Below are 12,852 nucleotides of genomic sequence, written 5' to 3'. Positions count from 1 at the left end.
TGGGAAAGGCGAGAGATGCTTGCATTCTTACTTTATGAAGAAATGTGTGTGTGTGTGTGTGTGTGTGTGTGTGTGTGTGTATGTGTGTGTGTGTGTGTTATACTATATTCTTCCAGCTGTGGTACATAAGGGAGGCAAAGGAGCAGGGCAGCTTATGAGAGAGATTCAGGAGAGCATCATAGTTTTGCCTATAGCTGAGAGGCAGACCTTTGATGTGCCTGGAAAGGTCTATGTGGCACTTTTCAAAGCTCTGAGCGTCAAGGCAGTGCTGGTTTATGGATATGGAATGCAAGAAAGGCTGAGGGAAGGAGTTGTTCAAGCCGATGGTGTCCCAAGCCCTTTCATCCCTCTTCCCCAAAAAATGCCTTGGCTGGAGAGCAACAGAGTGAAGGCTGTTTGTAAAGATACCAGGAATAAAAGCAAACAGGGCCAACCATTCCCATTTTTAATGTACCTTATTATCCTGTTTCCCAAACAGCCCACCCCCCCCCGCCCCCCCACCCCCCTCCACCCCCCCACACCCCTCACCCCCGCCAGCCACTCTTTTCAATATGCAAATCAAACCGCCTTGCAATGCAGCAGATATGGGTGAAGATCTGCTCCAGTGGAGGGGAATGACAAGCCCTTCACAGCCCATTCACAAAGTGACAAGAGGTGGAGCCCATTTCCTCATCTGCCAGCACCAGCCCACTCACGACTCCATCGCCACAAACCGACATCTGCTGAGGAATTTCCATCAAAACCCAGACATCTCTCCCAGGAGTTAACGCGGACATGAGGGAGAATCAGACTGCCGGTCAGAAACTTTGACAACAGAAGTCCGCCAACCACTCCGAAGAAAAGACATCGGTGTTTAAACTGTTTCATTAATATTACCGGGATATGAACTGCCCATCTAATCTTATTCTCAACTCTTCCAGTCCTACCTCCGCAACCCCCAAATAAATCTTTGAAGGGCCAGTGAGATGGCTTGGTGAGTAAGGGTGCTTCCTGCATGGGCCTGGCAACCTGGGCTGCATCCGAAGGGTCTACATGGTGAAAAGAAAAAAAAAAAAACCCTACCCCTGAGGCCTGTTTTCTGACCCACACACTCACGTGCATGCACGCACACATTTTAAAAATGTTAGTCTTTAGAGCTAGATTCTAAAATAGCTTCTACTATTTCAAGCCCAGCGATTGCGTCTTCTCTTCATTCATAAATTCCACATCATCCTAAGCAATTTCCCTTCATCAATAGGGAATGCCAATACTTGCCCTTTGGAGCCCAACAGAAAAAAACAACCTATGTATGAGAAACAGCTGACCGTTATGAGCATCTACATGAAAGGATTTGAAAGGGACAGAATTCCCTTATCAAAGATGATCTACCTAAAGCCACCAGCCATCATTAGCCAACAGGAATGACAGTATTAAATGGATTGTGGGCCTCCTGCATTTTAAATAGCTCAAATACCATAATTTTTAAAAGAATGATACCCTCGGTCATTTTTGTTCCTTTTAGGCCATCTCCAGAAATATTTTAGTTGCCTGGTATTTTTTTTTGTTCTGAATAGGAATAAACCTAGCTGCCAGAGGCTCGGATTATTAGTTAATGTGAGGTGAATATTTATAGCTAGCTCCTTTCAAGATCCTTCCCCGAATCTAACACCTTTCCTAAAACCCAGGCCCTCCGAATACGCAGCTGTCAAACAGCATTAACATAATCTTACTTGGGAAATGTTACTACTCTGGTTCCTTTTATTAATGTCTATTCAGATAAATCTCAAAATCTTTCAGGAACCTCTTGCCCTTCTGCTACCACACAGCTTCAAATTAAATTTGCTTCTTCTTTAAGGCTAAGATGGTCCAATATTTCCCACTTTTATTAGCACCTTCAGCACTCCCCCCTCCCCCCCATTCTTTGGTCCCAAGAAAGATCTTCAGGTCAATTAAAACATCCCATTTTTTTTTTTTTTCTGGCAGGAGAAATAGTTCATCCTGGAGCATCTGGAAGGCTCCTGAGGGTCTGCCCCAGGGGCTACCTTTTCTCTTTGGATTTTGTGAAGCTAATCCTAGGGGCCAGCTCAGGTTCTACACCAGACATGAGCCCTTGAGAAAGCCCTTTCCTGGGCAAGAGGCAATCTCCTGTGTGGTCCTACCTCTTTCTTATTCCGGGCCCTCCAGTAGCCAGAAGTTTCCCTGGCAACAGTTCCTAGGTCAGTCCATCTACCTCAGTTAGACACTCTGTCCTTTCTGCCTGATACAAACTGAGCCTTGGATCTGGAACTCCAGCATCAGCAGAACCTCCCCGAGATGCACTTTCTCTATCTTACAGCTTACTGACCTGTGGGCCAAAGGTCTCGAGTGCCCAAGGAATTCTGGCGGAACTCATCCACAGCCTCCTCTCAGGAGCCCTCTGGACAGAGTGGCACACATTTCTTGCATACAAGTTTAATATAACCATGCATCTTTGGGCCACATAAGCACTCCCTGTCACCTAGAAGTGGCTCAACCTCACAGGGAGCTTGGATTTCACACCATGCTCCCCAAAGGGCACCAAGTAGGGCCTAAAAAATGATAAGGCATCAAAATGTGATCAAATGTTATATCTGATGAAGCTGTAGAATAATCTGGAGAGGAGTTTAAGTGTCAGTTCAGGAGTATCGGCTTCTTTTAAGACAATAGCAAACAAAGCAAATGAACAAATAAAACCCTCAAGCCTCAATATATAAAAACACGGGCTTGCTGGATTTGGAGCAGATCAATCCCTGGGAATGATAACTTGTTTCAGGGCTTCTATAAATGTTAGCTTCCTGAAGGCATAACGCAAGGATATTACATTTACACAGAATTTAACGTATCAATGGGATGGCTCCGTTCAGATTTTTGTTTCAGGTACAGACTGGTTCTCAGGCAGATGACTCAGCTGGTGTACATTTAAGAGCAAGAAGAAACAAAACTCCTCACCCCTGCCTGCGTACGTAGCTCCACACAGATGGAACCTGGAGTTGGCATAGAACAGGCAGTCTTTTCTCAGGCTCCATCACCAGCCCTGGGTAGTCTTTCTATTTATAGCTTTCTTGCAATTTCCCCTCCTCTGAGAGAAATGTGATGACCCTTGAAGTATGGCCATACATTACAGCCGGCAGGGGGTGCCAAGAGACTGTCTCTCTCAGCCCTTCTGGTGCCCAACCCTGCCCATGCCCAAGTCATCTGCAGCAAGGCTAATTAATGTATGTTTGGAAACACTGTGACTGCAGCCACAACCAGGTGGTTGTTAAGGTAGACACTTTGGTGGGAGATCATTGTGAGCCAAGGGTTTACCACTACTGTCCCTTCAGATCGGCTGATATCTTTGGTCATGATTTTTTTTTTTTTTTGGTTTTTTGAGACAGGGTTTCTCTGTGTAGTTTTGGAGCCTGTCCTGGATCTTGCTCTGTAGACCAGGCTGGCCTTGAACTCACAGAGCTCTGGCTCTGCCTCCTGAGTGCTGGGATTAAAGGCGTATGCCACGACTGACCTGCTGGTCACAATATTTTAATAGCATTGATTTCATAAGATGAGGTAGGGAGGGATAGATAAAAATCAAAACAAAGCAAGATCTTCAAGCTTGCTCAAGGGCTCTCATGTTATTAAAGTGACCATAACACATCAGGATGTGAACACAGAGACTGTATTTGTCTTGTTCGATTAATTTTTCACATGTTTATTTTTCTGTGTCAAAATAATTGTGTTCATGGAGTGTTTTGATAATCAACAAGGAAAGGTCTTTGCAAACCTCAAGTTCCTTTCCATATACATACACCTGGGAAATTAATAATTAAATAAAAAATGGGATCAGCTATAAATACCTCATTCTTTGATATCATTAGAATCAAGGTAATTGAAAAACTACAATTTGATTGCAATATTCTCTCCTTTGAGTGATTTCATAAATCTGTTAGGAAACACAATTGGTAGACCTCACTTGTTAACTTATTATTTTAACAATTGTCTTTTGTATTCCTTGAAGGCAATTGCCTCAAAATGCCCAAAACATTTAGGTTATTTTTTAAACGGCATAGGACATTCTCAATTGGCTCATATTGAGTACACTGATTTTTTTCCCCTCACAGCTAATAATGGTTGGCCCACAATGATGCCCTTTAGGAAGTATTATTCAGACAGGTTATGTTTTAAAATAAAAGCTCCAATAGCCAGTCTTTGTGGTATTTGCTTACCTAGTCCAAACACATATGCCCTTCACTGTACCAAAGGAAGAATGCTGACCACGCTTAACATGAGGAGGTCCAGAAGCCCAGAGTTAGAACTACAAAATCTTGTCTGCTAAAAGCCTGTGGAGGGACATGTTCAGCAATGGGACATGCGCCAATTAGGGAAGACAATAGACAAGGAGATATGCTGGAAGTCGACCATGCCTTTGATTGTCCAGGTTCAGTGTCACTACTTATGGAGGCACCCTGTAAAGAAGAGAAGGGGAGTAGCCAGAAGGTGCTGGTTGGCCGTATGCCCTTGGGGAGTTACTTCTTACTGCTGTGTGTTTGGAAGGGATCATGTGAAGGGCTATTCCAATGACCGACTTCACTTATGTCCTAAGGTCCAGAGAACAGTCCCAGGCTTTATAACCAGCACACATTCTGTAGAAATATAATGACCCAGCCCAGCATTTGGTCACAGAACATTCATTCTTCCCGATGGCTCTGTGTGATGAGATGGATTATTTCATCAGAAAACCACAGGGAAGTGGGAGTGAGAGCTAACAAGCCTGACCCCTTCCTTCTCTTCTGCCTCCGGCCCTTTAATGGTAGAATTCTCTCAAGTTGTGTCCTGACATTGTAGGGAATTAACGTTGTTTTAGTTCTTCAACAATTCATCTATTCCCAGGTTCTGGGAATGACTCTTCTATTTTTACTTTCAAATATTGCTTATCAGCCCAAATTTGCTTTCCTGTTCTAAACCCATCTTCCTGGATTCTTGACTCCAGCATCTGTGGACACCCATCACAGACATCTCAACTTAGATTGAGTCACAGCTAGCTTCCTATTTGTTCCTTAACAGGAAACCTGCTTTCCTATGTGACACCATCACCAACTTCCTCAATAGGCTGCCTCAAGGTTATAAAAACCCCTCTGTCCCATTTAGGGTGACTATTGATGGGTGATGTTACTCTGTATGCTGTGAATGTGTTGCTCTGATTGGTTGATAAATAAAATGCTAATTGGCCAGTAGCCAGGCAGGAAGTATAGGTGGGATAAGCAGACAAGGAGAATTCTGGGAACAGGAAGGCTGAGTCAGGAGTCGCCAGCCAGACACAGAGGAAACAAGATGTGAAGGCAGAACTGAGAAAAGGTACCAAGCCACGTGGCTAAACATAAATAAGAATTATGGGTTAATTTAAGTGTAAGAGCTAGTTAGTAATAAGCTTGAGCTAATGGCCATACAGTTCATAAATAATATAAGTCTCTGTGTGTTTACTTGGGTCCAAGCAGCTGTGGGACTGGCAGGTAAGAAAGATTTGTCCTGACCGAGGACCAGGCTGGACATAAGAAAACTTCAGCTAGAGACTATTGTGATAAAACACCATGACCACGGCAACTTGGGGAGGAAAGGGTTTATTTTGCTTACATTTCCAGGTATCAGTCCATCACTGAGGGAAGTCAGGGCAGGAACTCAAACAGGGCAGGAACCTGGAGGCAGGAGCTGATGCAGAGGCCATGGAGGGGTGCTGCTTACTGTCTTGCTCTTCATGAAGAAAGAAGCTTGTTCAGTCTGCTTTCTTATAGAACCCAGGACCACCAGCCCAGGGATGGTACCACCCACCATGGGCTGGGCCCTCCCCCATCAACCACTAATTAAGAAAATACCCTACAGGCCTGTCTACAGCCCCATCTTAGGGAGCATTTTCTCAGCTGAGGCTTCCTCCTCTCTAGTGACTCCACTTGTGATAAGTTGACAGAAAACTAGCCTGCAAGTCTTCTGAGCACATTCCATTTATGAACACCAAAATCCTAGGCCAGACCTGTACATGTACTGTATAGCCAGGGTTTATTTTTCTTAAAAAGAAAGAAAGAATTGTTTGCTTTATTCAGCAATTGCACTATTCTAGCCCCCAGTGTACCTGGCCTGAGTGGGGGATAGCCCTTCTATCTCAGGGTATAATCTGGGACCAACACTCATTGCCATTTGTATGAGTGTCTAAGCTACTATTTGAGTGAAGCATAACTCTTCGAATCTTGCACTAATACTAAAAATTCATTCTTTTTGTCCCGTATGGGCTATGTTAGAAGATGCTTCCATAAGTAATCTCACTTAGTTTTAGACAACACCCCAGCCTGAGCTGTGTTCCATACTGGGGCCAACAATGCACAGCTCACTTGGCAAAGAAGTACGTTATTGAGGAATAAAAAAAAAGTGGATGATCCGATAGGAAAAAGATCTATAGTTCTTAAAATCCTCACAGGCAAAATAAAACAATTGTAAATGCATAGACAAAAGCTGGCTCATGCATTTTATGCAAACCCAGAGTGTGATGGTGGCCTTGTGTCCTAGGAGGAAGGCAGGAAACACGTCTGTTTACACCACCTAGCCAAAGGAGAGACACTGTGTGCTGGGAAACCAGGCCAGGTCAGGTGGGACCTCTGAAGAAGAATTCGGTGTGGTGCTGCCTTGGAGTTCTGTTTCTGCACTTGGCCGACAGACCATCGTTCGCTGCTTATTCTCTCCACATCACTAAACAGCATCCACCACACTACTTAAATAATTGATCTGCTTACAGCTCCTCCCCACTCCCAACAGGGTTTCACGTTTTAATGAGGGAAAGACTCTTTTTTTTTCTTTTCTTTTCTGGTCTGTTTTGTTCATTGCACAGCTTAGCTCCTAGCATATAGCTCATTCTCAATGAATTTACATTCAATAAAGTTAGTGGGGAGCTTCCTTTAGAATGGCCTGTCTTTACAGGCACTGTGGCTAAAGCTGGCATATAAAAGGTAAAGTTAAAAAATTACTTTCAATGCCAAAGCAGAACCCTTCCACTTTGAGAGGGAAGTCCCCCACATAACACCAGGCATCTTGTGCGTTGCCTGTCTGTGGAGGGAAAGGGGAGAGGGATGCACCTTGAGTGGCCCTAAGATTTACATCTGGTGCTTCTGATGAGATGATTCATAATGATGCTGCTGTTTCCCACTATGAGGAAACACGCAAGCCGGCTTGTTTTCCACTCCTCTGAGGCAGCAAGAGCAACCAAGAGACAGGCCACATGTGGAACAGATGTTAAAATCCAAAGAATTCTCGTTGGCTTGGCTCTGAGTGAAGGAAGACACAAACACCGTGTTACCTCCTCTGGCCTAGCATGTGTGCTTATGGCCTGCCGAGGGGATTAGGCAACGGCACAGTAATGGACTGCTTAAAAAACTTTCTATAGTTGGTAGCACATGCATACACACCTCTTAGTGTCCCATCCGCAACAAAGCATCTAACCACAACCATCTCCAAACTGGCCTTCTTGCGGTTTTTGTAGCTACTGAGATGATTCGCGTCCTGTCCGCTAGGAGTTAAGCCACCTGTAGTCAGAGCGCATGCGCTGAGAAGAAATGATAAGGGAGCCCGCCCGTTTCACTCAGAATACATTAATATTGCCTACAGACATGCCAGAATCTAAAACTTGAAATAATGGAGGGAACGGTCAGTCTTGGTAGAGTTAGTGTTTCTGAGCCAGTGAAGTGCACACTCTCCACTGTTCCTTAGAACAGGGTAAATCATGGGTCATTACGACACACGCAATGAGGAGGCGAATGCTTAATCACAAGTGATGGCAATGACGGGAGAGGTCAGACCCCGGGAAAGTCAAATGTGGGACTAAGAGGCCAAAGTGAAAAGGTATCTAAGGACTCGGCAGTCCCAGTCAAGTTCCTAGTACCTCCTTTGCGTTGGCCATCAGAATGGGCCCCAAGCTACAGTCACAAAGCACACGGATGAGGGTGAAATTTCAACTCGGAACATGAAATATGGACTCCTGAATTCTAACTAATAATCTATAGACCCACTCTGGCCAAACTGTCATTTAATGCACATGAACTGTGTAAGCTGTGTATCATTGAGCTCCCATCTCCTCTTTAAAGAGAAACAGTGCCTTCATTTACTTTGGGGACCTACTCTGTCCTCATGGTAGAGAGACTGGCTCCCTCGCACCTCTCCACCACCAGGCCTGACCAAGGCGCACATCATCCTCCTAGGCACAGGAATAAGCAGTCCTACAAGCCAGGCTAATGAGCTGCAACCTCAGAACTTCTGTTAGAAGTCCTCAAAAGAAGACATGCTCATGTCACTGGAGTTAGGGTTTTGTTGTTGTGAAGAGACACCATGACCATGGCAACTCTCATAAAGGAAAACATTTAATTGTGGCTTGCTTACAGGTTTAGTTCATTATTGTCATGGTGGGAAGCATGGCAGCATGCAGGCAGACGAGGTGCTGGAGGTGGCTGAGCGTTCTACATCTTGATCCACAGGCAGCAAAGGAGACTGCCACATGAGGCCTAGCTTGAGCATGTAAGACCTCAAAGCCCACCTCCACAGTGACATACTTCCTCCAACAATGCCACACCTCCTAATAGTGCCACTCTCTATGGGCATATGGGGGCCATTTTTATTCAAACCACCACACTGGGAATGTTAGGCTATGAGCCTGGAGCTGCCATATTTTCTCCATTTGGAAAGAAGCTGACATGGATTCTTACTAGGACAGAGGAAACCAGAATCACGATATGGAGATGAATTGTTATACACACATACACACACACACGTGCACACACAAAGATTCATGTACTGAGGGCATGGTCCCCAGCTGACCAGCAGGCATTACTGCTGAGGGATGATTGAATAATGAAGGTCCCAAACACCCAATGAATGAATCGATCTGTTGACAGATTCATACTTTGATGGCATAATTGGGAGATGGTAGACACTGGGAAGTGGAGCCTCATGGAAGATGTAGGTCTGAGGGAGTGCCCTTGAAGGGTAGGCCCTCTCTCCTCAACCTCTCCCTGCTTGCTAGCCATTGTGTGGTGAGCAGCAATGTTCTACTATACTCTCCAATAGACCCTGTTTCCCATGATGCTCTGCCTAATCACAGGCTCTGAGCAATGGAGACAAGCATGGACTGAAATCACTGAAAATGTGATCCAAAATAAATCCTTATTCCCTTGTGTGTTTTTTTTAATTTCTATTTTTAGTTGTTTTTTTTTTTTCATAGCAAGGAACCAATGACTAACACAGTATTGCATTAGTACGCATGTGTGTATTGGTGTATATGTGCTAAAAGGCTCCAGTGTTGGCTATGTAAGATGCATAGTTCCATAAACAAGGAAAGGGAATGGCTTACTTCTGTGCCTCTCTCAGGAGAAATCTACATTTTTATCAAGTTGCAAAGGATTCTGTGAACCATTTCTTGTGTTTCTGAGTTCATTATCACTACTTGAAGGTCGCCTCTCCCTCACTTCAAACACTAGTGCCCATATATTTCACTTTGCTTTCCATAAAAATAACATGAACTGCTCCTCGGAGATGTTCTGCAAACACTTTCAATCACCGATCACTGCCTGAGAAAACAAAAAAGTAGATGGATTGCAGGCCTCTTCTAACAAAGCCTTTAGAAAAGAGGAAAAAACTGAGACGTTCGTAAAAATGAAAGAGTTGAGGAAATTAGGGAAAAGAGAAAAGCAGTCAAATGATGAAGATGACCTAAATTGAGATTACCCCTGTCCTCAGACATTTTAGCCACTAACTGTGTGAGCCCCCAAAGTCAGCGAGCACAGGCCATCTTGTGTATTGGGTCCTCGTCAGGCTGGGCAGCTGCTTGAGGGCAGCTGAGGATCAGGAGTCCAGGACTCAGGCATCCTGGCTGGGATCTCACTTAATGACCAAATGCAGCCAGACACCTGGAGATGGTCTAATCAAGCTTCTCATCATAAAGCAGAGAGGATTAACGTTCAGAAGCTATATAAACCACCAGAGTGTTTATATAGCTATGACAAAGCCTATGTCAACAGCAACCAAAGAATCCAACAGAGAATCCAAGTGATAGGACCAGAGACAGGAAATAGCCAAATCCACAGGTGAAGGAGGAGGTGAAGAGGGGCCAACATTAAAAAGATTAAGATAAAGAAGCTGGTGGGATGGGAGAAGCTTGGATTCTGGTAAGAACTCAGGGAACCCGCTAGACCATGGTACCTGTTGTTACCCTTACCCTGTGTTTATTGCTGACACTCGTGGCTTGCACTCACATGGAGGTCCTGAGTGTTGAGCATGGACTAAGGAAATTCACATTTTCTCCTTGAATTCTCACAAAAGGGCCCTCCTTCTAGGTTTGCTAAGGTGAAAATGGTAAGCAAGATAAATTTACGCATTCGAAATGAACAGCACAAGGAGTTGTTCACACGCATGTTGTGAAATGATTGGCAGGATGAATGAACACACCTGTTGCCCCTGGTTACCGTGTGTGCTGATGACACTTAGAATCCGCCCTCCCCACAATACAGTGTTTTCCGCAGTCATCACATTAGCTGATACGCATCCCTGGATCTTAGTCCTCTTGGGTTTTACTCTTTAACCAACATCCCGTTCATCTCCCCAACCCTAGAACCCACAGGTTCACTTTCTTCTTCCACGAGCTTGACTTTTTAGACTCCACAGAAGAGCAGGGACATGGAGTACTTATCTTTCTAAATTTTCCTTGTCACACTTTCTGTAAAAGTTTAACATTGGATGGACCACAAAAGTCCAAGTGTCCAAGGCCTGGTCCCCAGGACGGCAATATTAAAGATGGAACTTCTGTAAGGTAGGGCCTTGCGGGAGATACTCAGGGTGTATGCCCTCATGTGGAACTGGATGACACTAGCCTCTTCTCTCTTTTTCCATGCCTCATGGTTAAAGTGGTTTTGCTCCACTATACACTTGCTATCCTTCCTCCCTCCCTTCCCTCCCTCCCTCCCTCCTTCCTCCCTCCCTCCCCTCCTTCTTTTCCTCTCTTACTTGTCTGGATTATTTGCGAACATATCAAGGGTCTTCTATATGCTAGGCAAGTGCTTGACCACTAAACTGCATCTCATTAACTCATCCCTCCATGGTGGGCTACGTAATGGCAGCCCAGAACAGTGGGAACAAGTGACCATGGGCGAGCATATCCAGAGCTACTACAGCGAACTTTTTCTTCTTGTAAGTTGATTCTATCAGGTGTGTCATTACAGTCCCAGAAAGTCTGGCATGATGTCCTTCAGGGTCATCCATGCTGCAGTAAGTGGCAGGGCTCTCTGTTCTGTTGAGGATATGATCCCTGTGTACACAGTGCATCTCCCTCATCAGTTCACTTATCAATAGACACTTAGGCCGATTCTATCTCCTGCCTCTTGTCAACAACACTTCAATGAACAGGACAATGAAGAGTTTATCACGGTGCTGTCCTTTGTCTATGGAGTTAGATGTGGGGTGCCCGGATTGTATGGTAGTTTAGGAACATCTACACTATTTTGAATGATCATATCATTTTCCATTCCCACCCACAGCGTCAAGGGTTCTCTTTTCCTCCACATCCTTCTCTTCCTCTGAACTAGTTTTTCAAAGGACATTTAGGAGCTTGCTTGATCCAAAGGGAGTCCCAGAAGGATGAAGCATTGTGCCCAAGCACAGGCTAATGAAATAAAACAAAACAAAACAAAACAAAACAAAAACAAAAACACAGCCTCTAAGACACTGTTACAGGAAGAAACACGAAATTGTTGAGTTGTGAACAGCGCAAAGCTGCAAAGTAATGGCCCAATTTACCTTTGAAGTACAATAAAATATCTTCTAAGTAGGATATTAGAGACCTTCTTGACATAATTCACAGCCCAGGACAGCGTTGGAGTAAATTTACACCCTGTCCTTCCCCACACTCTCTCCTCTGGTGTTCCATTATCAATCTCTCAGCAGGGTTTGGATTTCAGCATTGGCACTCACAGACAGAATTGGAAATAACTGGTATTCTGCAAATCCCTGCATGTTTCTCTGTCACCATCTCCTTCTCCCACACCAGACACAGATTCCTCAGTACTGCTGCAGATTAAAGTTAATTCTCTGTCATTACTAGTGTAATTTATCACCTTCTCTGTGTGTTTCTCCTGAGCAAACCTTTAGGAAGCCTTGAGGAAGTTCAGACCCTGAGTGGAGAATTGAGCGGTGGCCTTTTTTTTTTTTTTTTTTCCCAGCAATACTTCTAGGTGCTTCCTAGGATACAGCCCCTTTGACTGCTGTGATAACAGCCAGGGTCAAGCTTGTCAGGAGACAAAAGACAAGGCCATCTATCACCATTATTTGAAAATCTCATTTAGTGAAGGATTTATGATCTGCTGGGTTCAGAGGAGATTAAAAAAAAATAAAACAGAGATTGAATAAAGCGTGCCGGCTGGTGCATAAAGATGAGACAGGGTTTTATAGAGGACCCCAGGCAGATGGCACCCAGTCAGAAGTGCCACACAACCACGTCAGTGTAGATGGGGAATGTTGGGTTCTGCTAAGTGCCCCCACTGGGAGTCAGGGGTGAAGCACAGCCCACCTCCTGAACATCTGATTTAGACAGGAGGGAAGGGCTGGCATATAGAGCTGTAGAACTAGATTCTTACGGTCAACAGTCTAGGATATAAGCTAGACACAATGGCAGCCTTGTGCCTCAGTTTCCTGAGGGTTTCCTAGGGCGGCTGTTAGGATCTTAAATCAAGATGTAAACCCAGAGTCCCCTGCTTAGACGGTAGATAACATTCAGTAAATGCCAGGTTAGTGCCCAAAATGTCACAAATGACCTACCCTCATGGAACTGGTAAGGAGGCTAAAGAAGTTACCAAGAAT

At 44.6% G+C, this 12,852-nt stretch overlaps 1 protein-coding gene across 6 annotated transcripts in view; it reads right to left on the bottom strand.

Annotated features, from left to right (window-relative positions):
• Window positions 1-12,852, bottom strand: part of Grip1 (glutamate receptor interacting protein 1) — a 644,324-nt gene that overhangs the window by 276,285 nt on the left and 355,187 nt on the right. The gene's annotated exons all lie outside the window — the stretch shown is intronic.

This window comes from Peromyscus californicus, unplaced genomic scaffold (genome assembly GCF_007827085.1).
Source record: "Peromyscus californicus insignis strain IS unplaced genomic scaffold, ASM782708v3 Scaffold_24__1_contigs__length_46423439, whole genome shotgun sequence".
Classification (NCBI taxonomy): domain Eukaryota; kingdom Metazoa; phylum Chordata; class Mammalia; order Rodentia; family Cricetidae; genus Peromyscus; species Peromyscus californicus.
Note: the sequence above shows the minus strand (reverse complement) of the source record. Positions and strands in the feature narration are given on the sequence as shown.